Source organism: Bidens hawaiensis, unplaced genomic scaffold (assembly GCF_021521415.1).
Source record: "Bidens hawaiensis isolate Kalapana, Puna unplaced genomic scaffold, B.hawaiensis_p1.1 tig00076630_1, whole genome shotgun sequence".
NCBI classification, from domain to species: Eukaryota; Viridiplantae; Streptophyta; class Magnoliopsida; order Asterales; family Asteraceae; genus Bidens; species Bidens hawaiensis.
In genome coordinates, this window is record NW_027503219.1 from 14044 (window position 1) to 37273 (window position 23230).

At 33.5% G+C, this 23230-nt stretch overlaps 1 pseudogene across 1 annotated transcript; it reads left to right on the plus strand.

Annotated features, from left to right (window-relative positions):
- The first annotated feature begins 20202 nt into the window (after window positions 1-20202).
- LOC143606702 (aspartic proteinase-like protein 1) lies at window positions 20203-23123 on the plus strand (annotated as a pseudogene). Its single transcript, XR_013148803.1, has 6 exons — window positions 20203-20479; window positions 20647-20764; window positions 20992-21233; window positions 21915-22143; window positions 22835-22973; window positions 23053-23123. The product of XR_013148803.1 is annotated as an aspartic proteinase-like protein 1 (transcript).
- Window positions 23124-23230: the final 107 nt, after the last annotated feature.

Consider the following 23230-nt stretch of genomic DNA (forward strand, 5'->3'; position numbering starts at 1 on the left):
TTTTCTCTTGGAATTGTCGATCAACGGCCATCTGATTCTCCTATAAGTGTACCAAATTCAAAAACTGTAGTATTTGTTGTTGAATTGGCGTGTTGTGAAAGAACGGAGGAGCCAGTTGCATATGACCCTCTGGACGGTTGAAAGACATGAACAAGAAGTCCAAAGGTTGCATAGCCATTGGCGTAGGACTTGTAGCAGAAGTAGCAAGCTAAGGAGTCGGCATCGGTGATAAAATAGGCCAAGGAATTGATGTGAACCTCGGATCTAATGACATAGTCATCGATAATGTAACTATCTAGGTACTAATAGGAGTAGTAGCCATCGGTGCTTGCTGCGGCGCAATAGACCTCAGAATAAAATCACCAATCTCCACATCGTCACCCCTATGGGTTCTCATCTATATAGGCTTATCAGAAACCTTTGCCTTGTCTTTATGTTTACGAAAAGCAGTTGCTCGGCGTGCTGCTTCACCAACATCACCTCCAGTACCATTATCTCCACCATCTCCACCTTCACCACCATCGTTCCCACCTATTAGGATTGATTATTTGACTATCAAACTCGTAACCCACAAATTAATATTAACAAGACAGATTATGAAATAACTAACGTGAAGACCACTTGATTATTAAAGATGAACTAAATAATTACCAGGATGCTGCTTTAATAACACAAAACTAATAAACACGCAAGAAACTCTAAAGATTTCCATTGAAATTAATCAGTGAATAATACAAAGAAAATATCTCTAGGGTTTCTAGGTAGAATGTTATGTGCGGCTGCTTTCCGTACGAAATATTATGTATGCTTGGAAAGTGTGAAATTAGTCGTTATCATAAATATGACCTAGTATTCCCTTATATATCCTCACCTAAAACCTTCTAGAAACCCAAATGATTATAAAAACATATTCAAATGTATTCAAAATTATTACAAGTGTCAAATAGGTCTTCGAGTAAGCTTTGTCATTATCGAGCAGACCTTGTAATTCTTGAGTATGTTTGAACAGTTCTCCAAGTAAGCTTTTACCTTGAACATTTTCCTTAGAAAATATTTTTCAAGAATACTTCAATCTTCATGATATAATCAAACTTTGCTCGAGAATATCCCACGAGCAAACTTGTTCTTCTTGATCTCTTCAACCTTTTGTCAAAGACTTATTCTAGCAAACTTACTATACTTGGGTATTGTAGATTGCTCGAGGTTGAACTTTGCTCGTAGAAGTCCTTAGAGTAATAATTCCTTTAACTTCCTACAAGTGTGCTTGATATCATATTATTGAAACCTTGCTCGACCCACCAAATTACTTGGTTTAAGCTTGGATAAGTCAAAGGTTTGCTCTAAGACAAACCTTGCTCGACTAAAGAACAACCTTGCTTGATGAAGTGTAGTTTACTCGAACTTAACACTTAGAAGTACTCGAAGTTAGATACCTTGCTTGAATAGGTATTAGGCTTGCTCGAAGTGCCTAGTTTGCTCGAATTCCATACTTAGCATATTTCTAAGGTGGTTGAAAAGATTTCAGTCTTACTTGATCATCTTTTAGGCCCAAGAATCTCCCCCTAGATTGGAACAAACTCAGATGCACCAAAACACATTTAGATTACATACACTTGTCTCAAAAATACACATCAAATCCTTAAAAGCAATAAATTACATTACTTAAAAGAATATATTACAATTTTTGAATTCTGCCTCAAGGGCATTACATATGAAAATAAAAAAAACATCAAAATCATAAACAAAAATCATAGGTAAATTATACACAGATTACCTTTAGCTTCAACTCCTTGACTTCTCCTTGCTTCCAGTCTTCTATCTAATCTCACGGCTACAACTTTCTGTCGGAATATAGATATCTCCATATGGAATGGATGATTTTATGGGAGGTCCCATCTCATGATATCATGTAAGTCATTCATGTGAAGATATTCCATATCAGAATTATCTTTAATAGTGCCCAAAGCAAGACCTTTAGAGTTTCTCAAGATGTAGCTTTCTGTCTTCTTTTTATATCTGATTATGGCAATTCTTCCATTCCTCTGAACCTCTAAGTTTGGTATTCTCATTTGTCTTTTCATGCTTATACACTCCTTCATTTTTGCATACGGATTACTAAATTTCTTATACTTGTTAAAGGAAATCTATTCCATTCTGATCTCACTGATTCTCTTTTGTCTCTTCCTTTTCTCTGCCTATGTGTATTCCATTTTCCTTTTTATGTTCAACAACGGAAAGCCTGCCCTATCTCGATCTTTCATATACTTGGACAAGTCATTCCTTTGTGCACTAGCAAATCTATCTCTTTGTTGGTAGTTATAGAGATGCAGATCTTCCAGTTCAGTTAAGGTTTCTTTATTGAATTCCCTGAGATCATCTTTGAAAATTATAGTCTTTAACATACCACTCTTCATAATAACCTTTAAAGTCTTGGTCCTTGAATCATAGTAAAGATTCTTTGGTAAGTCCACATTGGATGGTGGACGTTGTTCACTTTGTAGGTTGGACCTAGTGCTTGGAATGGGAACTCTAGATGTTGAAGCCCTTGATGAAAAATTTCTTTGTGTTTGAGGTCTTCTAAGATGTCCCTTAGACTCAAAAATTTTAATAATGTCAGCCTTGCTCAACATCATCATTGACAAGTAATCAACACCTTCTTTGGAAAAAAAATTTATCATATCCATTGTTTCTCTGTCAATCTGTTCTTTTAAGGGTGACTAATGATCTTGAATCGTAGGCTTCTAGGAATATACTTGGGAGGAATGGGTCACTTAGGAATGAATTTTTTTCTTTCAATTTCTTCATTTACCTCATAGAATAACACCAGTTCTTTTTCAAACAAATCCTTCAATTGTGACCTTCCCAAATTGTCAAACACTCCAACAAGCATCCCTTTATTCAACATGATCTGCCTTAATATATTAATATTTTCTTCATCTTCCCATGACTTCGAATTTTTACTCTTCTCGGTATCAGTTGGCTTTGTTTCAATTTGTGGAATGGAGGAGGAAGATGTTTTTGTTTCTTTAATCTTTTGAGTTCTCATCTCCTCCTCATATTTGCCAATTCTAACTCATAAATTTCTTTTCTTTATGGACTTGACAACTTGCTTACATCTTCATACACACCCTTTGCTTCCATAAATTTGTCAAGCAACTGCTCTTGTTGTTCAGATAAAACAGTTTTCTTTTCTTTTGCACTTCTTTCGCTTGCTCTGTAGCCAACCTTTTTCTTTCTTTATCCTCTTTCTCCCTTTGGCCTTTTCCTTCTCTCTCTCTCTCTCTTTCTCTCTCTGTTGTATGTCTGGCAGTTATCTTTTCATCATCATAAACCCTTTTAGATAACACTTTAAACATTGCTTCCACCTATTTTATTGTCATTGATTCAACAATCTCAAAACCAACACCATGTTCTACAAAGAATCCTGCCTTCCCCCAAATTTTCTTAACACACTTGCCTTTCTCTCCAACTCAGCCTTTGCTCTTAGCTCAACTCTTCTTTTTCTCATTTTCATCCTCTTTTGCTTTTATTGCCTTGCTTAAGCTATCAATCTCCTCAAAGGTCATTTTTTCAAATGTTCATAAGAATACTTACTTTCTTTTAAAAAAAAACAAATGCAAGTTTAGAATTTTCCTTTTATTTTCTCTTCTTTTTCCTTTCTTTTTCCCTCTTTTTCCCAATAAATGATCAAGATCTTCATCAGAAAGATACTTGATTTTTTCATAGTTCATACCATGTTTCATTAAAGCAAGGATCCTAGGATCTTGCTTCCTCAATTCTTTCATCCTAGCTTCAATGTTTTCAATAAGCACATCAGTCAAATTAATTTGAGGTGAACTGTGTTCAACCTCTTTTTCTTTCTCTCTTTCTCCTTCCTCATATTCCTCAAGGTCAGATAGATCCTCCAATGCACCTATTTTTGGTTCACTAAGTCCATCTTGTCATTCATCTCATATACTTTAGGTTTCACCATTTGGAAAGGTATTGCATGAATGGGTTCTTAGGTTATTTTCTCATTATCTTTCTCTTCATTCACCCTTTATTTTTGAATTTTCCTTTTCTTTATAGTCTCATCAAAATTTGGAATGTTCTGCCATACCTCTTCCTCTTTATTGCATATTTAACCATGTATACAAGCCATTCTCTCTCATCAGATCTGATGTCATCAGGTAATTTAGCTAACACCTTATCAGATGAATCTTTGGTCATTTTTTCTTGTATTCTCCTAGCATCATAATCAACCACCATCTTCCCATCAAAGTTTTCTTCAATTACTGGTTCAGCAGTTGGTGTTGCTTCAAAAGTTTCTCCTACATTCTTCTCGTTTTCAGTTTAAAACTTCTCTACCACTACTGTAAGAGCTTTCTCTCACTTATGGAAATGCCTAGCTGATGACATGTCCCACATGCCATTAGTAGATAGTGATATTGATGAACAGTTGAACTATATTGAGCAACCTATAGAGGTAGTTGACCGAAAAGAGAAACAGGTTCGCTGTAAAGTCATTCCTTTAGTCAAAGTGATATGGAAGCATTGTAAAGGATCATATGCTACCAGGGAAGCTGAGGATGAAATGAGGAAGCTCTACCCGCAGTTGTTTAAGTGATAGTTAGGTTTCGAGGACAAAACATCTTTTAAGGAGGGTTGACTTGTAACATCCGACGTTTTTAATAATTTAATTATGAATTAATAAAGGTTGGAAGGCTTAAAATAGATGGTATCATCGACTTAATGAGATTATGGGCCAAAGGTCCATGGGCTTAGAGTATAAATACCCATAAAACCCTACATCTCTTTCATTTTCCATCTATTCCTCACCATAGCCTATACACTAAAAAAACACACACTTAGGCCAAACACTCTCTACATGCTCAATCTTCCGAGCCAAGATCAATCGAAAGTAGAATATTATTTATCCCAGTTGACCCAATGCCATAGAACCCGACATCGCAGCCCAGGGGCTTTGTTTGAGCCGTTTGACTCTAGATTTAGAATGAATTGACTGATTAAATGATCTTAAGGATCACCTTATCTTGGATATAGTTTAATCGAGTCTACCTGGGTTAAAGACGATCAAATATCTGCCAAACGCGGCGGTCAGGGCTGTTGACGGCGCTGGAAACGCGAAAAAACCCTAAAAACGTGTTAAAAATAACCAGGTCTGACATTTTATGAGGATATGTATATGAGGGGTATTTGTTTATAATGTATACATCACATATGTAGGAGAAACATATGCGGCACGTATGCATTACAACATATACGACGCATATGTTGACTTATATGTTGGAAAACTTATACCCTAGAAACATATATGGGGGTTTGAACTTCAGTTTTCTGATTAGGTTTTTAGTAACAACTTATTAATGAAAATACAATTTTTTCAAGTTGACCTGGCAGCTTAACCCCTGTCCAAGGCTTGGACCCTACTAGGGGCTGCTGCACATAGAACCTTGTATGTTTGGGAGAAATTGGTAAGAATAAGATTGGAGGTTTAGAAATTGTGCAAGAAACGTCTTCAAGGTTTGATCAGATCAAGGCAAGAATGAAAGCTGCTCATGACCAACAGAAGTCTTATGCCGATAAGTGGCAACGGTCGATTGAGTTCAATGTTGGTGATAGTTTGATGCTTAAGATCTCGTCTTGGAAAGGAATTATCCGTGTTGGAAAGAGGGGAAAGTTGAGTCCAAGGTACATTGGCCCGTTTAGAATCATATATCGTGTGGGCGAAGTGGCTTATAAGTTAGTTTTCCAGAAAGAGCTGGAAGGAATTCACTCTACCTTTCACGCCTCTCACTTGAGGAGATGACTAGTTGATGACAAGTCCCACGTGCCATTAGCAGATATTGAGGTTGATGAACATTTGAACTATATTGAGCAGTTGACAGAAAAAAGAAACACCTTCACCCTAAAGTCATTCCTTTAGTCAAAGTGATATGGAAGCATCGTAAAGGATTACGTGTTATCTGGGAAGCTAACGATGAAATGAGAAAGTTCTACCCACAGTTGTTTAAGTGATAGTTAGGTTTTGGGGACGAAACCTCTTTTAAGATGGTATACTTTTAACATCCGACGTTTTTAATAATTAAATAATAAAGTAATGAATGATGGTAGGCTTAAAGCAAATGGAATCATGGACTTAGTGAGATTATGGGCCTAAGGTACTTTGGGGTTAGGTATAAATACCCATAAAACCCTACATCTCTTTCATTTTCCATCAATTCCTCACCACAGCCTATACACTCAAAAACACACTTAAGCCAAACGCTCTCTACACCTCTTAATCTTCCGAACCGATATCAACCGAAGGTAGGAATATTATTTATTCCAGCTGACCCAACACCATAGAACCCGACACCGCAACCCTGGGGCATCGTTTGAGTCTAGATCTAGAACGAATCGAGTTATTAAATGAGCTTAAAGGTGCCCTTAGCTTGAATATAGATCAATCGAGTCTACCTGGGTCAAAGACAATCAAATTCCGGCCAGACGCGGCGGCTGACGGCACCTGAAACGCGGAAAAACCCTAAAAACATATAAAAAATAACCAGAGCTAATTTTGAGTGGATATATATATATATATATATATATATATATATATATATGCGGCGTATTTTTTATAACATATACAACACATAATTTGTAGGAACATATGCGGCACATATATTACAAGCATACACGGTGTATATGTTGGATGACATATACGGTGCATATGTAGACTTATACGTTGGAAGACTTATACGCTGGAAACATATACGGGGGTTTGAACTTCAGTTTCTGATGAGGCTTTTAGCGAAGACTTATTAATGAAAATAATTTTTTCCAAGCTGACATTGCAACTTAACCCCAGCCAGGAGCTCTGCCCCTCTGGCCCTACTAGGGACTGCCGCCCCTAGAACCCCGCTGCCAGAGGCGATGCTCCCAGATCCCCGTTAGGTAGGGGTTTCATTAACCTACAAATATGATATAATTTGGAGTAGTTAAGTGATGTTTGTTAATTGCTACACAGTTAGCCTTGCCCAGGTGAGAAGAGGTGTGACCATAAACTCATAAAGGAACCAGACATAGGTGAGTTTCTAGCCCTTTTCTCTGTTATATTTTCGGGGTTGCGTGCATAATCTATGTGATAGTTAATACACTTACCTTAAGTGGTAAGTGTATGGCTTATGAATGTTATATTTATGTGATAGGACAGGTGGAAGGATGTATTTAAAAAATTGTATGAATGTATGGTTGTACGAGTAAGAAGGGAATTGACCCTGATAATATCTGCGAATGAAGGGAACAGACTGTAATAATATCTGCGAATGTAGGGAACAGACCCTAATAATATCTGCGAATATAGGGAACATGCCCTAATAATATATGCGAAGGTTTTAGGGCAAAATGCCATTAAAACATGTAGATATCTATGTATGTAATGCACAGGTTAAAAAAATGAATGTATGAAGAAAGAATGAAGGTAAAATGTTAAGTATGTAATAGGTATATCAAGATACATACATATGTAAGTATGTGAATGTAATGTATGTTGTTTGATTAACTATAACTCACTCAGCGTAGCTGACTTTTAGTATGCACGCTGGCTACTAGGATGAGACAGTTGGCTTGAGGAGAACACATGGTTGAAGAATAAAGAAGCTGGCATCTGAAGATTTTAAAGTTATATGTTTTGTGATGTTTAAACTTCATAGACATGTTTAAGTTTTAGATGTTTATGTATGAATGATTGATGTTTTAATTATTTCGCGAATTATTTTAATTCACTCTGTTATTTAGAACCATGTTTATAAGTAAATCCAACGCTAAAGTAGGGCACCGGGACCGGGGCCTTACAAATTTACACGGTGGTTCGTGGATATTTCAACGCCCCACTTCGATTTTTTTGATATATCTTGAGAATTATGAAATTTTTTTATGATGACTTCGTTAGGTTGTTGGAATAATCATGGTGATTCATGCATTTCTAACATTACGTTTTCTTTTATTTTATTATATTATATCACATCCCATTTTCATTTTCACTATTAATTTAATATTCATTATTTGTTAAAATTTCCATGATAAACCATGGATAATTCAATTTACTTATTTCATATTATTTATAACGATTTGTGGAAAAATGAAGATTTCTCGTAATTCATGGATACTCCAATGACCCACCGTATATTATATATAATTTTGAAAAGTTATTTGGAATAGGACTATCTTAGTGATTCGAGAATATCCGCTTCCCAGTTTAATCAATTTAAAAACTTTGTTCAAATACATACATTTTTGCATTCCAATAATGTTTTAATTACTATTTACCATTTATTTTAATATTTTAACCTTGTAATTTGAATTTATCTTTCTCAAATTCACAATTACAATGCTATAATTTCTTTTTAAATTTCATATCTACCTCATTTAACCAAACTCGAATAATCAAAATCTTCATTTAACCTAGTTCAAATCTATACTCTTGATTTTAAGAATTTCATTTCTATTATCTACAATATATAAAGGTCTCACATGTTATTTCTCATTTTAAGATTTGTTGTTTAAACTATTAATTAAATCATTCACTTAATTTTGTTGTTGATATTTTTTGTACATTTATAAAAATTTTGTTTGCCATTTTTTATTTGTTAAGTTCACAAAAGTTCGTTAGTTATCTTATATTCATATTCTCATTCATCACGATCAATCTTGTCGTGATTTCATTCAAAAAATTATCCCAACTTCAAGGGTTTCGTTTTCTTTCAATTTTAAGATGTTTTTTTCACTATTTTCATTAATTAAACTTAAAATTTCCCCCTCATTTGATTTATTAGAAATATTTATTTGCATTTATGATCTTCTAATTGTACATTTAAGATTTATTAAAACTCTTACTTTCTCACAAAGTTATGTTTTTAAAATGTTTTGTAACTCGCACGATAGGACGAATTATGTGAACTATCCGACGATAAAATTAATTATGGTCCATATCCAAGTCCTCGCATGGAAATGATAATACGTACAATTTATGTGTCTTAATATAGAACCAAAAATGGTTTTGGGTAACGTTGCACATGTTAACATGATAAGGGCTTGGTCGATACGCCGCTTGTACATCCTATATATAAGTGTCTTTATTGGATTTTCATTTGGAGAGTTGCTCTAACTATTAGTAGTTCCATGTTATGGTATTATTTTAGGTGTTATCTAAAAATATTTTCTTAAAGTTTAATTATTTATAACACTATTATGTTTTAGTTTCCTTAGTTTCGGGAAGAAAATTCCCAAAATTAGAGGATATTGTAACATCTTGGATTTTTCGTATTTGAATTCGTATTCATTTACCCGAATCGGGAATGTAATTCGAATCTTTCTTATTTATAAAATCTTAAATTTATTAGCATTTAGCTTGGTTAAACTTAATTTATATTCAAACTCGTCAAACAACTCTTAAAAACTCTTAAAATCACTTAAAACAACTAAAAATCGCATTTATAGAAGTACAAGGACTATTTTTGTCAAATATCAAGAAACATAAGTCCTAAATTAAGTCTTATAATGATATCCAAATTCGTTTCTTGCTGTCATGGCTGAAATCTTGAAATTATTTGGCTTGATTTTATAATTAATTGCTTATTTCGTGTCCTAATTGAGTTATTAACTAATAAAACCCTAAATCATTACTTAAACATTAGCCACCATCTCTGTATTCACGAAATTCCCTTCCTCCATTGTTGATTTTTTCAATGTTTATTAAAGTTCTTCAAGGTTTTGTTGACTTTCAAGTTCCAAGACCCATTTACCCTCGAATTTTGCTTGGTTCTAACCATTGTTCAGGTAAGTTGTCTTCTGTGTTTTTGTATATTCTTATTCAATTAACAAAAGCCCTCAATCAATTTTTGAGATTGAGGGAGTCTCAGTGATCAGTGTGATCCCGACCCGTTTTAGGGCAAAATAGTCAAAATATTTGACTATTTGATTTTTGTATCTTCTGTTCAAAACTAGATTTCGGGCCTGAGGACTTTTATGTTTGTTATTAAATTTTGAGTGTACAGGTTAGAACTAGACTCCCACATTGAAGTTCGGATCTCAAAAAGTACCAGCTCGCTTAAATATTAAAACCCTCATAACTTGAGTTTTATACATAAATTTGATCTGATTCCAGTGGCTATGTTGTCGTTTTTAATTCTAGTTTAATGTCTCAAGGTTCTTGGTCAATTAGTTTGCAATCAGTCAGCGCGTTAAAGGCTCGGGATTTGTTTATTCTCCTTATTTATTGTTTAGCTCACCAGTCATTAAGGTGAGTAATCACCCCCCCCCCCCTATTTTAATTGTTTTTATATCTTTTGAGGACTTTATGAATACCGACTTTGTATTCATTTATCACATTTAACAAGAAAATCATAACTTGTTGTGTTTATGAATTAAATGCTTACTTGTTATTTGCTTACTTGCTTATTTGTTTAATTCTAATATTTAGAGAGATACATCAATGATTCTGTAACATTCGTCAATTTTCAGACCCGAAAACCCGACTCGCTTAAATTTTCAATTTTGTTTATAAATATATATATATATATATATATATATATATATATCCAGTTTCGTTTCATGTATTTTATGTATTTCATGTGATATTCGTAAATTTCTAGTATTTGTATTGTGTTTGTTAAACCGGCCCGTTTTATTATTTGATGTCTCGGTTAATTATACTTATACTCACATGTTTCAAATTTCATATGTAATAGTTTTCTTTCTTAAAGTTATTTATATATATATATATATATATATATATCCAGTTTCGTTTCATGTATTTTATGTATTTCATGTGATATTCGTAAATTTCTATTATTTGTATTGTATTTGTTAAACCGGCCCGTTTTATTATTTGATGTCTCGGTTAATTATACTTATACTCACATGTTTCAAATTTCATATGTAATAGTTTTCTTTCTTAAAGTTATTTAATGATATTAATCATTACTAATATGTATATAATTAAAAATTATAATACTCACGATTTTTCTTAATTCAAATATCACATAAATAACATTATTGATGCATAACCAAAGTAAATCATTTTAATCTAGTTATGTCACATTAATTTTTGTCACATTTATTTTTACCTAAAGTTATTTATTTTTTAAAGATGAAAAATATCTTCCTACACCATTCAAATTTTGGTCAACCCTCCACCCCCAAATCACTCTCCTAATCAGTTTTATCATTAAAACATTTTATAGAATAACCTTATTATTTTAGTATAACTAAGAACTCACTCCCACCCATTTCATTCTTGCACCACTCTTTTACAAGTTCAAGAGATTATTTTTTTTTCCATTTCAAAGGTAGGATTTTAATTATTCAAGTCTTCTTCATCTTATTTCTATTTATTTTAATTCTTGTTCATACTAGTTAATCAAATGGTCACATGACTATAACACAATCATGTCTAGGAATCCACATAATCCATACACCATGGTGTATAGGGTGGATGAGAGAAAGAACACAAGGAGATGATCGATTGCACGAAGGTCACACTTGAAACATTCTTACATCTTTATTTATCTGTTTTGAATATTTATTTTTTATTCAAAGGACCGAGGATTTTTGATGATATATGCTCATAAATGTTATATAATCATATCCAAAAAAGTCCATAATTTTATTTCTTCATAATCCTTTTCAAAATCGTTAAAATATTGCTTTTAGTAATATTTCAGTTTTGACATTAAATATAGCTGTTAAAGAAAGAGGTATATCTTGTTCATAACAAACGGAAAAAGTGCAATACCAAATTCTATGATGTACTTCATTGAAATACGGTTCTAAACTATTTTTACGCATTTTAATTCATTCGTATGAATTCACAATCAATATTTTATAAACAGTACGCAGATTCGTACCTTATGATTTACATGGTTGTTTTGACCTATTTAGGTTACGAATTTTTAAAACCTTTTCAAATGAAAGTTGTTCAAAACATTCTAATTTAGTATAATGGAAAGTTTTGATTTAAAACAAAATTGTTTGATATTTTAAATACCTTAAACAATACAGAACAATTTCCGTCCAAAAAAACTGATTTTGTATTTCATCTTCCTTTTTGATATTTCCTTGTTATTATATTATTATTTATTAATTTTATTTAGTATTCTTTAAAATTTACAATCCCCTTAGTTTTTAATTATTATATTGGGTTTATTTATAGTACGTGGGGATCGATAGTTCATTTTCTTTAATGCGCTTTCGGTTGTCATTTCAAGTTTGGCTTTAATCTCAAACGTGAGTTTACATACCCCTTTTTCCATCTTTTATATTCTTTGGGTAGCATGTATACCTTATTCAGTTTTATTAATATTTTATTTTTACATCTATTCAAAACACAATTCAATATATGCTTATGTGTGATTATTGCATGCTCTATGATAATGCTCTATGTGTTTAATTGTTTATTTTATGTTTGGTGGTTGGTATCTCGTCCTCATCTATCCTCATCGTATGATCATACATTTGCCCAAGTACTTTGATTTTGTATCAATAAGAACGGGTCCACAACTATTTAGTTGTTTACATTTTCATAAGAATTGTAATATTCATCATTTAAATATGAATTGTGATTTATCTCTCTCTCTCTCTCTCTCTCTCTATATATATATATATATATAACTAAAACTTATGTATTATCACCAACATTCGTGTTGATAAACTTTATTTTTATACATGTTACAGGTACAAGTAGTTGATATTATTCAAGATTGAAGACAATAGTTTGACCTTAGGATATCTATTCAAATAACAAAATTGTGATGTATTTATTACGATTATTGAACTTGTGTACGTGTTTAATGTTAACGAAGTTAAATATTTATTGTCGCTTTAATTAGTGTCTTTTGAGCTACTGTCCAATCAATACGTTAGGCCCTGGAATATTCCGCCGCCTTTGGTCGGGGTGTGACAGATTGGTATTAGAGCCGAAGGCTATAAGATAGGTGGTTAGATATAACGGCCTAGTAGCATTCTTAGGGTCCATACGTGATATGTCTTTACGTGTTTGCACCCTGGATTATATTATTGATTGCAGTAGCTTAAATAATATTTTATGATTTAATATTATTGTACACAAAATCACACACTTAATCCGAGGCTACGCCTCACTCTCAAAAATTGTTTTCAAAACTCTAGGACGATTTTTTTAAAAAAATGGGAAATTCCTTAAGAAATCCTGCCTTTTCACTCCCCTCTCCTTGAGGAAGATTCGTGTGACAGATATATAGTAACTGTAAGAGTGACACACTTGTTTACTGAACACTTGACACCAAGGCTTGCGAGCCTAAGGAAGTACAATGCACATAAATCTCAATCAACCGCGAGACCCGGTTTCCTTCTTTTATTAAAACAAAGCATATCACATCAAATGAAACCGAATCTACTACCCTCATTGTATCAAACGTGGTCATGTGACGATCACACTCTTAAATCAACTATGAGATTTTGTTTAATTTTTTTATGAATATTTTCCCAAATTATCAATTTCATCAATACCCTAAGTTAAGGGTATTAAAATTTTATTTTGTATTCTAAGTTAAGATTACAATATATATATATATATATATATATATATATATCTTGTACTCTCATGAATTTTCACAAAACTCGAAATTTCACATAGTTATAAATTTTTTCTCAAAACATAATGAACTTTTCACGTGTCGTATTGTAGCATGTCTTCTCCCCGCCTTATCAACCGTAACCGTCGCACCGGCAACTCTGGCCGCAGCATGTCGTCCTGCATTGCTAAAGGCATCGTGGAAGCAATAATAATATTAAATTGTAAACTGTGAATGCTTCTTCATTATCCACAACTTCGAACCCAATTGCTTACCCCCCCCCCCCCCCGAACAATTCAAGAGTGCCAACCCGCCCGAATACTTCGGTATCGACGGTGCTACCATTCTCCTCCAATGGTTCGAAGAAATGGAGAGCGTATTCCTCCATTGTGAATGTCCCAAAGACAAGAAAACCACTTACGCCTCAAGCATGCGTAAGAAGAATGCCCTCAATTGGTGGAACGGTGAGAAGCGCACGCTTGGCGCTGAGGTTTCCATGGCCTTGCCATGTGATGACCTCAAGAAACTCATGCTCAAGAAGTTTTGCCCGAAACACGAGCTTCGGAAGTTGCAAGAGGAGTATTGGAATTTGAAACAGGAAAGTGGTAATGACACCATCTACAACGATCGTTTCCATGAACTAAGCCTTCTCATCCCCCACATGGTCACTCCCCTTGAACGTTCAATCAACAAGTTCATCTCGGGTTTGCCTATGCAAATCCAAGATTCCGTCTTAAGTCGTGACCCTCAAACCCTCCATGATGCCATCACCTTAGCCGGTACCCTCACCGAAAATCACGTTAAAGCCGGGACCTTGACGCGGAAAATTTTAAGAAGCCGAATGATAAGCCTGCATCCGATCCCACCGAAGAACCCAAGCTTGAATCTTCCAAACCCGAGTCTTCCAAGCCCGAATCCTTCAAGCACAACAACTCTCCTCATTACCGCAACAATAAAAGAAAGTCCAATTCCTAAAACTATGTCTTGGCCCAATCGCAAGCCCAACCCACCAAGAAGCCCTATACAGGACCCCACCCACTATGTGATACGTGTAACTTTCACCATTCGCCTAACCTCAAGTGTCGACAATGCACCCGTTGCAATCGATTTGGTCACATCTTTACCACATGTAATGAGCGCAACCAACTTTTGATGCAACCATTTACCTCACCTCTTACCCAACCCTTACCTTATGATCAACCGTTTACTCGAGCACCCTCAACTATTAGAGCTTGTTACGATTGTGGAGACCCTAACCATTATCGCAATGCATGCCCAAGACTCACACACATGAACCAAATTCAATCCTACCCGACCCAAACCGCTCAATATCAAGCTTATCAAGCCCAAGTAAATCAACTTCAACCAATCCAAGCTCAACCCATCCAAGCAATTCAAGCACAACCCATTCAAACAATTCAAGTCAACCAAATCCCAATCAACCAACCTCAAGTTAACCAAGCTACTCAATGTGCTCAAGGACAAGTGTGTTACATCAACGGTTCCCAAGTCTAAGCCTAACATTTTATGAAGACATGCTACGCAAAAGACGTTTCTTTCATTTGGTTATTTTCATTTAAATCTAATGTATTGACTTACTTAAATCCTCAGTATTTTCATGAATGAGAATTATGGTTATTTATAATGATATTTAATCCCTCATTTATTCCTATTTTGTCATTTATTGCACTATATATTGATACACAATTTAGTATGGTCTATGACCGGTTATTTACCGGGACTATGTGCATGGTGATGTGCATAGTTATCTAATAGTACCGTATTTGTATCATAAACTACCTATGACCGATTTCCTACAAACGTTTTGGAAATTGGGACTATGAGCATGTGTTCTACATAATTATCTAATAGGAGTCACATGTACAAATTTTATTTCGATATTTTAATACATGGCTACCCAAACCCTCAAAACTCACCTCATTCTCACGATACCTTTTTCTCATCCGATTTTATAATCTTGATTTCGAGCCTCATATGTTATTATATTTCTCTAATCATGTGATTCGTTTGTTATGTGAACCTGTCTATGTGAATACTTATTCGTAAATTTTGTTGTCATCCTAAGTATTCCTATTTATTAAATTTCAAAATTTCCTAATCTAATTATTTAATTTAGTTATTAATACTTTTGACGATTAATTTACTAATTTCGTTTTATTTTGCGAAAATTCTTACTAGCTATTTATGCTAATCAAATTTCACTCATTTATTATTTTTCTTTTTATTACTTATTGCTCTTGCTCAGATAGTTCCATTCATTTATTGGCTTAAAAAAATTTCATTTTTTTTCGAACCCGCACAACGGAACGAACCATGTGCATCATGCGACGATCTAAATAATTATGAGTGCACGCATAATTATCGAAATCCTCGCATGGAACTCATGGTGAATACGATTGTGTGTCATAACTCAGAACCGAGGGTGATTTTAGGTAACGATACAAATGTCGATGTGATAAGGACATGGTGGATATGCCGCTGGTACATCCTATATATAAGTGTCTTTATCATGTCTTCCGTTTGTAGCGATATTTGGGTCACCTGAAGATCTGTGTTATTATTTTTTTTATATATAAAGAAAATAAAAAAAATCTCTTGACAAATGGCTTCTTTCTTTATGTTATGTTTTTTCTATAATTTCGGGACGAAATTTACAAAAAGTTGTGAATACTGTAATATTCGTCAATTTTCGGACCTGAAAACCCGACTCTCTTAAATTTTCAATTTTGTTTATAAATATATATATATATATATATATATATATCCAGTTTCGTTTCATGTATTTTATGTATTTCATGTGATATTCGTAAATTTCTATTATTTGTATTGTGTTTGTTAATCCGGCCCGTTTTATTATTTGATGTGATTCGGTTAATTATACTTATACTCACATGTTACAAATTTCATATGTGATAGTTTTCTTTGTTAAAGTTATTTAATGATATTAATCATTACTAATATATATATAAATAAAAATTATAATACTATTTCTCTTTATTCAAAAATCACATAAATAACATTATTGATGCATAACCAAAGTAAATCATTTTAATCTTGTTATGTCACATTTATTTTTGTCACATTTATTTTTACCTAAAATTATTTATTTTTAAAAGATGAAAAATATCTTCCTACACCATTCAAATTTTGGTCAAACCCCCTCCCCCAAATCACTCTCCTAATCAATTTTATCATTAAAACATTCTAAAGATAACCTCCTTATTTTAGTATAAATAAGAACTCACTCCCACCCCTTTCATTCTTGCACCACTCTTTGACAAGTTCAAGAGATTAATTTTTTTTCCATTTCAAAGATAAGATTTTAATTATTCAAGTCTTTTTCATCTTATTTCTATATATTTTAATTCTTGTTCATACTAGTTAATCAAATGGTCACATGACCATAACACAATCATGTCTAGGAATCCACATAATCCATACACCATGGTGTATAGGGTGGATGAGACAAAGAACAGAAGGAGATGATCGATTGCACGAAGGTCACACTTGAAACGTTCTTACATCTTTATTTATCTGTTTTGAATATTTATTTTTTATTCAAAGGACCGAGGATTTTTGATGATATATGCTCATAAATGTTATATAATCATATCCAAAAAAGTCCATAATTTTATTTCATAATAATCCTTTTCAAAATCGTTAAAATATTGCTTTTAGTAATATTTCAGTTTTGACATTAGATATAGCTGTTAAAGAAAGAGGTATATCTTGTTCATAACAAACGGAAAAAGTTCATTACCAAATTCTATGATGTACTTCATTGAAATATGGTTCTAAACTATTTTTACGCATTTTAATTCATTCGTATGAATTCACAATCAATATTTTATAAACAGTACTCAGATTCGTACCTTATGATTTACATGGTTGTTTTGACCTATTTAGGTTACGAATTTTTAAAACCTTTTCAAATGAAAGTTGTTCAAAACATTCTAATTTAGTAGAATGGAAAGTTTTGAATTAAAACAAAATTGTTTGATATTTTAAATACCTTAAACAATACAGAACAATTTCCGTCCAAAAAAACTGATTTTGTATTTCATCTTCCTTTTTGATATTTCCTTGTTATTATATTATTATTTATTAATTTTATTTAGTATTCTTTAAAATTTACAATCCCCTTAGTTTTTAATTATTATATTAGGTTTATTTATAGTTCGTGAGGATCGATAGTTCATTTTCTTTAATGCGCTTTCGGTTGTCATTTCAAGTTTGGCTTTAATCTCAAACGTGAGTTTACATACCCCTTTTTCCATCTTTTATATTCTTTGGGTAGCATGTATACCTTATTCAGTTTTATTAATATTTTATTTTACATCTATTCAAAACACAATTCAATATATGCTTATGTGTGATTATTGCATGCTCTATGATAATGCTCTATGTGTTTAATTGTTTATTTTATGTTTGGTGGTTGTTATCTTATCCTCATCTATCCTTATCTAGTATGATCATACATTTACCCAAGTACTTTGATTTCGTATCAATAAGAACGGGTCTACATCTATTTAGTTGTTTACATTTTTGTAAGAATTGTAATACTCATCATTTACATATGAATTGTGATTTATCTCTCTCTCTCCCTCTATATATATATATATATATATAACTAAAACTTATGTATTATCACCAACATTCGTGTTGACAAACTTTATTTTTATACATGTTACAGGTACAAGAAGTTGATATTATTCAAGATTGAAAACAATAGTTTGACCTTAGGATATCTATTCAAATAACAAAATTCTGATGTATTTATTACGATTATTGAACTTGTTTACGTGTTTAATGTTAATGAAGTTAAATATTTATTGTCGCTTTAATTAGTGTCTTTTGAGCTACTGTCCAATCAATATGTTACGCCTCGGCATATTCTGCCGCCTTTGGTCGGGGTGTGACAGATTCTTGTATAACTCATTGATATCGTCTTATTAACAAAAGCCTAATTCGCAAGGCAATGGTCAAACGACATCATTATTTGTATTTCTTTCGTCTTAGTAGCTAAAGCCCAATTCAAAAGGAAATGGTCAAACGACACCAAATATTTTCTCATTATTTAATTGCTGATACTCACAAGATTGGTTTGCAGTTTTTCTCATATATTATAGTTAGTGTCAAAATTGGTGATTACTTACTCAACCTCGTGCTGATAAATATATATAATGTGTACGCATATTGCAGGTTATCTTAAGGTTTGAGGTGTATGTTGAAGATCACAAAGAAAGACAAGATGTTTTTTGTATTATTTGTTTGGTTTTAATTGTAATTGTTTGAAATGATGTGTACTTGTTTAAATTTAATAAAATAATTAGATATTATCACTAATATTGTTAAAATAAACGACGAGTTTTGCTATTTTGTCAGACTGTACAAATTAACTCCATTTAACATCTCTTTAATGCTTATGAATGCAATTGCAAGCACAAACACAAATAAAACAGTACAATACATCTAGGTTTTCTAGGATTTGGGACAAAACGTGATTAAGTTTGGGACGACGACTGTGTAATGGCGATGACAACTATGGCGGTGACGACAACTGTGGCGGCGACGACGTTGGAGCTAGGGTTTGGGACAAGATTGAATAAACCAAACCAAACCCTAGAATTGAGAAACTAATCGAATGATCCTATAAGGAAATAGGATTAAGGAATTGGATAGTGAAACCAGATCTGGTGAGAATTAAGGGTTTGGATTGAAGGAAAATGGAGATCAAAAATCAGACGGAACTAGGGTTTTTCGGAAAAATATGGTAGCCGGAGATGGTGTTGGTGTTGAGAGAGGTGATGGAGTTGCAAGTGAGTGAGAGACAGAGAGAGGGAGATAATTTATTTTTAGATATTTTTATTTGGCTCAAACTTTCAGTTGTTTACATAAATAGTCCCTCAAGTAGTAAAAGCCAAATTCACCACCATGTGTTTTGCACATGACTGGTTTTAACAAGAAAACTTAACTGAGTTAGGATAAAAGGACAAAACGTGTTAAGGTTTTTAATCATAAATGATGTTTTCTGTTATTTGTTTCGCTAACGCTGTGTTCCCGAGTTCATTTATGAAAAGAAAAGCAAGGAAAAGAAAATTTTCTCTTCTTATCTTTTATTTTGGTATCTTCTCTTTCTCTTTTAACTTATTTTCCTTTCAAATCTTTCCAATTTGGAAAGACACAAATTCATTTATTTCACTAATCATTTTCTCTCCATTCCCCTCCCTTTCTTTCCTTTAATGAAACTCGAGAACACCTCTTTTAAATTTTCCTTCATTTTCCTTCCCTTTCCTCAATTAAATAAAACTCGGGAACACAGCATATTTTTCTCATTCCTCGTTTTCCTTCCCTTTCCTCAATTAAATAAAACTCGAGAACACCGTGTAAGACATCCATTGAATATTCATGTAAAACTAGTTTTGTCATTTTCTTTTTAATTTAAGATAAAAAGTAGGTGGGATGATAATTGTTGGTTGGTGTTTTTAACGTTTGCGTGAGGTGTGCGCATTGCGCCCCTCCCCCTCCCCCTCCCCCTCCCCCTCCTTCCAATATAGCTTTACTTTCGGTCTGTTACCAGTTCAACCAAACGAAACCCTAGATCTCACAGCCGCATTGCATTGGATTAAGGTGTGAAATATGGAAGTATCTGGATCTGTTTTAGTTGCGGTGTGGATGGCGGCGGTGGCAGTGGCAGTGGTTTTATCTTCGAATGGGGTTTCATGTGGTGATGAAAAGGGTTACTACCGGCAGCTTATGAATAGTGATGATGTTCAAAAGCAGAAGATGAACATTAAATCTCACCATCAACTCCTCTTTCCCTCTGCTGGAACCAAGACGCTCTCCGGTGGAAATGACCTCGGATGGTTAGAGTATTTTTTTTTATTTTGTAATTTACCAGGCCCATTTAAGGTTCGGGTACTGTTTGAAAACACACCCTTTCCTTTAAAACTGATTTTTTAATTGTCATCTAGTTATATTATGAAATTTTTATTACTTAGTTGTATTCACTGAGAATTGTTATATGCCACAGGTTACACTATACTTATATTGCTGTAGGGGTACCAAGTGTTTCTTTCCATGTTGCACTTGATACTGGAAGTGATCTTCTCTGGCTTCCATGTGATTGTGTGCAGTGTGCTCCACTTTCAGTAAGTTAACTACCTACCAGCCATTAATTATCTTCTTCTCTTACACTCGCTGACTGAGTTTATTGTGTTTTATTTACCTAATGTGCCTTTCGTATTTTTATTTAAGATTTCGACCAGAAAACAAACACTGTTCACACATTTAAAACAAACTTGGCTGCAGTTTTTGCGCTTATTCAAATTGATTGATTTGCAGGTGCTCCCTGGTATTTGGGGCATCTATTATGCAGGATACTGATGAGAATGAATACAATCCATCTCATTCAAGCACAAGCAAAAGCATAACATGCAGCCATGAGTTGTGTGAAAGGGGTTCCACCTGCGAAAGCCCAAGACAGCCATGCCCGTACACTGTTAACTATGCCTCACCAACTACATCCAGTTCTGGATCATTAGTTGAAGACATATTGCATCTTTCAGCAGATGGTGTTAATGCATCTAACATCTTTGTAAGGGCTCCAATCATTATAGGGTATGTTCTTTACTTGATCTTCTGTCAACTATTTCTATTGTCCACATATGTAGTTTTCTCTTTGGGTCCCTGTGGTTTGCTCCTATTGCAAGTTTGGTCCTTAAGTTTGAGTAATTACATGTGTGCTTTCAATATGTCTAAAGCATAACACATAACGTCCTTGGAATAGATGGGCACTAGTTTTTCCAGTTATTACCCTCCTCAGACCCTACCATAGCTTGGCTATTGGTGGGATATACTGAGTACGATGATGATGATGATGCATGTGAAATGACTCATTATAGGACCATCCAAGTAATTTACTCTTAAATGTATATTCATTTTGGGCCCACAGCCACTTCACCTTCTCTAATGTTTTTTCCAGCGAGCATGTTTATCTTGAGAGCTCAAATTTATGTACCAAACTTGCAATATGGGTAAATCACATGGACCATTTGAGTGTAATCAAACCATAAAAAAAATTAGCTTTCAAGAAAACAAAAGCTGCTGAAGTGTATTTATAATTCTTAAACCTTCTAAACCATTTTATTTCAAAAGGTTGAATTATATATAACTTTTGTAATCATATACACACCAACTTTTGTTATTAAAAAGTTTAACTTGGCTTGCACCGGTTTTGACCCACTCATTTTCACACCTCTATTGCAATGATACTTACTTTTAGGTAGTTATTAAATGTAGATGTGGTAAGAAACAAAGTGGTGGTTACTTGGAGGGTATAGCTCCCGACGGTCTATTGGGTCTTGGACTCGGTTCGGTCTCGGTTACAAGCCTTCTTGCCAAATTAGGAGTCATAAGAAACGCTTTCTCATTGTGTTTTGGAGAATCAGGTGTCGGGAATTTATATTTTGGGGGATAAAGGGCCATCTACTCAAAGAACAACTCCATTTCTGCCAACAGATGGAGAATAGTAAGAAATTTCGACACAATTAAAGGCACTTTTATCTTTTCTTAGTATTTTGGTACGTAATACATTGGGGTGTTTTTTGAAAGTGGGTTTTTATTACATACAATGACCAAAATGAATACCCTTGTGAAAAAAATGAGATTTGTTGTCATATTTGTAGGCTTGTCAACAAACTGAACGAACTTTAACCGAACAAATGATCGAACACGAACAGGGTTTCTTTTTCGTGTTCGTTTGTTAAGAAATGAACATGTTTTTGTTCGTTCGTGATAGTATAAACAAAAGGTTCATGAACGCAAACAAACAAACATAATTGGACATATATGAACGATCATAATTCAGCTAAAACTAGTTAAAATTAATGTGAAGAATAATGTTTTGGGCCTACAATGTTATTAACCTGGACTAAGTTGTAATGGGCCAAAACATTTTAAATGAAAATATTAACGAGCGTGAACCAACGAACTTAAATAAACATAAACTAAAAACATAGATGAAAACAAAGACACAAACATAGACGAATTTTCCGCCAAACGGCCATGAACTCTTTATTGAACTTTCGGTTCACTTACGGGCCTATATATTGGAGTAAAAGTAGGGGCAATTAGGTCATTTTTGTTCTATCGTTTACTAATTCCGCTATGTTGTAGCAACTACTATTTATAATAACATTATAAAGTTTATTGTCATGCAGCAAATTCTACATAATTGGAGTAGTGAACTTCTGTATTGGTACTAATTGTCTTGATCAAACAAACTTTAAAGCACTATTCGATAGTGGATCATCTTTTACATTCGTTCCAGATAAAATATATAAAACTGTTGGTGAAGAAGTAAGCTTTAATTAACTCGGTTCTATATTACATCTAGAAAGTTCCAGAAACTAACTGTTTGCCTTTTCTATTCTCGTAGTTTGACAGACAAGTAAATGCCATGAAAATACCTTTTGATGGTATCCCATTTGACTACTGTTACAAGTCCAGGTATTCGTCAAAAAAATAAAAATAGAAAGTTAATAGCAATATTTTCGTTACGTTCTATATTTCACAATTATTTTTGTGTATTGTCTGTATTCATGGTGATTTTGGTA